Genomic DNA, 5069 nt, shown 5'->3' on the forward strand with positions numbered 1-5069 from the left:
CATCTTAGACATAGCCTAATAAGACACTGTTATCAGCAGTTGTAAATAACTGCCTATGCCCATAAAATATCACAAACATTTCACTGAGCAACAGAAGGACTAATGCACGGATTGAAGCAATCAAGCATTAGAAGTCAATTCCAAATTCTTCTGTGCTCTTAAAGTAGAAAAATGTTCTTTTTTAGGTTTCGTTGACCTTGAAGGCAGTGGAAAATCAGAAGACCACAAAATCAGAATTAAAATTTTCATTAAAATTTATTTGTCTTCATTAGTTTATCTTTTCTCAGCAAGTGGTGTATTATGAATCACATGCAGCAAAAATGTTCTGCTTCACCTGCCTGGAAATCCATCACTTTGTGCTTGTCAAAGTGCCATTATTTATGGGAAATTGAATTCTTTCCATCAAGCGGATCCAATGCAGATATACAGTGGCTCCTACCTAGGAATCTGATTCTGCCGTCCTCTGAACTGGGTAGAGATTTTCTGGGCTAGCTTTATTACTAGGTCTCAGAAATTAGAGATCCAACATGCTTCCTAATTCTGTTTTCCAATCTGTGTTCTTTCATTTCATTGGTATTTGCTCAAAGTAATGCAATAAAATTCCAATTATCTGATACCATTGGTAGTTTCAGACCAGCAGATTTTCAAGATTAGTGGATGTTCCTTCCGTAAATATGTTACGAAACATTGCAATAAACTACTCAGCGTACCTGATGAGTTTAGAGGGAATGAGACATCTACAGACATGCCACCTTCCCGCCTATTCTGACAGCTGGTGTTCCGGACTCTAGTCCTGTGCGGATGGATCATCAGCTTTGCCTGCACACCCCAATGGCACTCTAAACACCCTGGCTCACACCTGAGTGAGGCAGGTGCCAGACCATGGATGCCAGATTATCAGAGTTTTACTGCATTTCGCATTTGTGCAATACCTTGCACTTGCCGCAACCTCCAAAGCAATTGTTTAGAGACAAGACAGACTTATATGAAAAAGGAGATTGAAGATAAATAATACAAAATCTGTAGTTTTTGCAGCCCCGGATATGCACTGCTTTAAAGGATTTTCCGAAGGCAATTTGCATAGTTTAACCTTGAATTAGTATGGACATACTTCAATTTATTTTCTTTAAAATGTGGAAAAGAAGAATTACTTCGTGTCATTTTTCATGTTCAGTTTATCAAGTATGCTTCAGAACCTTCATTATAATCCCCTAAAATGAACTTCATCTGATTGAGAAACATAGCGATGAAAAGTGTGACACAATACATAAGTGTCTAACTCATTTAGTATGAAGTAACTTGAATTAATCGTATTATAAGATTGTCTGGGCAATGTGAATTTTGTGCAATTGGAAAAATATCTTCCATTCAGCTGCTGTATTAAAGTATCTTGGCCATTGGATCTCACTGTTGATCTCATCTGCCCAGTCCACTGGGGCTGACTTCAAGTGCTAGGCCAGGCATGTTCCTATTTCACTGGGGCATGAGGTCTGCCAGCTGCCCTCACCTGGTTTAGCCCACCTGTTGAACCAGTGTATCCTGGTGTGGCTGCTGTCACATGAAAACAGCTACTTGGAGCCACAGTTGAGAACTGAGTGTCCGGTGGGGATCAAAGTTGAGCAAGCTGCCCCAGAATGAACACGACAAGCCCCTTCACCAGCGGTGCTATCCCCTCCCTGGACACCCCACACACGGCACCATACACTAGATGAATTCCTCGGTTCATTAGGATAACTATTAGGAACTAATACACAGTTTTATAGTAGTACTGTAGTACTATTGGTAGTGTTCTAATTTGTTCTGTATTTCATGTAAATTCATAATTTATTACTCGGTTAACTGATAGTTTGTCTTTTTTATACCTTTATAACTATCCGTATCTATGAAACTTTGGTTAATTGGGGCAGCTGCTTAATTGGCCCAGAATGTATATATATGTACTGTTGATTCCTGATAATTGGACCATTGATTAATCAAAGCAGCTGCTTATTTGGGACAATTCTTAAAGAACAAATACTAATCAAAAAGTAAGAGAAAATCTGCAGATGCTGGAAATCTGAACAAAATGGTAGGGTTTCAGCCCAAAGCATTGACTGTACTCTTTTCCTAAATGTTGGCTGGCCTGGTGAGTTTCTTCAGCATTTTGTGTGTGTTGCTGACCAAAAAGTCGACAGATTCCCATTACTTATTTGGGACACTATACCGCTTAGTTGGGCCAGGAGACTGCTGCTGAGGAATCTAACTAGTGCACTTGTGTGACCATTAGAAACTACAATGTGCTTAAAGTGAACAGTTTTTAAATAATGCCATTTGCATGTGTTTGTATTCAAAAAGCAGTGCTTTTTGTCACAGATAGTTGACCAGCAATAAGCAATAAAACAATTCAGAACCATTTTGCTCATTGCGGTTTCAAGCATTCTGGCTTGTAGTTGCCAGAAACAGCTAGGAGTGAAAATGAAATGATTTCACTACTTCAACAAGTTGGAAACTATGAAGAATTGGAAGGTTTTGACAATCATCTTGAATGTTACAATGAAAATAAAGAGTTGGAGGATGTAATCATTGAATATATTTTATGAAGGCAATCCATTATCTGCACTAGGCGCTTGCACTAATATTTTCATTGTCAATCAAAAGAACACAGTAACATACACTGTGGATGAATTCCTCCATTGATAAGGATGAGGATCTACAGTTTTATCACAAGGTCTTCTGTAAACTCTAGAGACTGTTCTGCACAAAAATCTCAGGAGATCAGCAGTTCTGAGATACTCAAGCCACACCATCTGGCACTAACAGTCATTCCATAGTCAAAGTATGGATCACATTTCTTTCCAATCCTGATGTTTGGTCTGAACAACAACTGAACCTCTTGACCATGCCTGCATGCTTTTATGCATTGAGTGGCTGATTAGATATTTGCATTAACGAGCAGGTGTACAGGTGTACCTAATGAAGTGTGTCACTGTATACTATCCTGAGATTCATTTTCCGTACAGGGAAGTACCACAGCAGAATCAATGAAATACCACACACAAAGACAGACAAACAATCAATGTGCAAAAGATAATTAATTTGTGCAAATGCAAAAAGAAAAACCTAATAATAATGATGATGATGATCAATAAATAAATAATATTGGGAGCATGAGTTGTAGAGTCTTTGGAGGTGGGTTGATAGGAATCAGTTCAATGATGGGCTGGGTGAAGTTATCCACTCTGGTTCAGGAGCTGGATATTTCAGGGGTAATAACTCTCCTGCCTGATTTTGTAAGACCTAAGGCCTGTACCTTCTTCCCATTGGCAGCAGTGAGAAGTGAGCATGGCCTGAATGGTAGGAGACCTTGATGATGGATGCTGCTTTCCTCCGAAGTGCTCCTTGTAGATGTGCTCAATAGTTGGAAGGGCTTTACCTTTGATGGACTGTACTGTATCCACTGCTTTTTGTAGGCTTTTTTTTTCTGTTCAAAGACATTATAGATTCCATACCAGGCCATGATGGAACCAGTCAGTTAACTCTCCACTGTGCAACTACAGAAGAACGTTTATCAAAGTTTCAGATGACATGCCAAATTTTGGCAAACTTGCAATTCCGCCTGCAGTGTTTAAGGAGTTTGCACTTTCTCTCCATGACTGCACGGGTTCCCTATGAATGCTTTGATTTGCTCCCACATTCCAATGATATGCAGCTCAGCAGGTTAATTGGTCACCTAGGTGTAATTGTGCGGCTCTGACTCTTTGGTCCAGAATGGCCTGTTACTGTGCTGTAACTCTAAATAAAAATAAAGCATAAAGTCATCAATGTTTGAGTTGGATTCATCTTGTCTTTCTGCTGTTGTGCATGAACATCTGTCCCCAGCAGAGCTGCCAAAGTAGCTCTCGTACTTGTGTTGAAATAGTACTACATGTGTACAGGCACCCAGCTCCCTGTAAAACAGAATCACCACACCTGACCCTTTCACAATGTTTGCCCATGCTCCTCTTTGAGGCATGAAGCTCACCAGCCATGAGTGGAACCTGCAAGCTGTAAGCCTTCTCAGAAGGAATGTGGTCCTCTGGAGAAATGGACTTGGTGGAGTTCTCCCAACAAGCTCCTTCCAGTACACAGAACTAAAAATAAACTACCGGAGGAACTCAGCAGTCCAGGAGGCAGCATCTGTGGAGGGATATGAAAACTTTTTGGCAAGTTGAAGGCTTTTCTGTCCACAGATGTTGCTTGACCTGCAAAGTTCCTCCAACAGTTTGATTGTTGCTTTGGATTCCAGTATCTGTAGTCTCTTGTATTGCCACCTGAATATAATAGAAAACACTAGAAACAGAATATAGACAAATATGGAACACAACAGTATAGTACAGGCCATTCAGCCCACAATGTTGTGCCAGCCCTTTAACCAACTCTAAGATCAACCTAACCTTCGTCTCTCACATGGTCCTCCAGTTTTGTGTAATTCATGTGTCTATCTAAAAGTTTCTTCAATGCCCCTAATGTATTTGCCTCTGCCACTGCCCCTGGCAGGGTGTTCCATGCACCCACCACTCTCTGTGTAAAGAACTTATCACTGATATCCCCCCTATACTTTTCTCCATTTACTTTAAATGTATTAGCCATTTATTAGCCATTTCTGCCCTGGGAAAAGGGATATGATTTAATCAAGACAAATTTAAAATTGTCATATTCAATTTTCTTTAAATCCAGCTGTTGCTGAAGTGAGGTCAAGATGCACAGTATGTTAGCAATATTTTTGTGAATTCAACATGCGTGTGAGGAGTGGGATGAACACAGAGACACAGTGCCATTCCACCAGCAACAAACTCCCTCAAAACCCAAAAATTATTTAAAATTAATGCAGGGAAATGGGTGTACAAATGCACATTCTCCTTGCAGCAAGGAGGATGGAAGCAAAAGCCTTGCGCATGCTTGGTGTAACTTTTTCCTAGCTGTTTACAACTCCTCATTTTGCCCTGTTACAGCAAAAGGGCTTCTGTCATGCCGTGCTTCTCTATGGCATCCTGTGAGTTGGACTATCTGGGAAGGACCCCCTCCAGGTTTCTCCAACTCTATTTTGTTTT

Source organism: Hemitrygon akajei, chromosome 14 (genome assembly GCF_048418815.1).
Source record: "Hemitrygon akajei chromosome 14, sHemAka1.3, whole genome shotgun sequence".
In the NCBI taxonomy this organism is placed as follows: Eukaryota; Metazoa; Chordata; class Chondrichthyes; order Myliobatiformes; family Dasyatidae; genus Hemitrygon; species Hemitrygon akajei.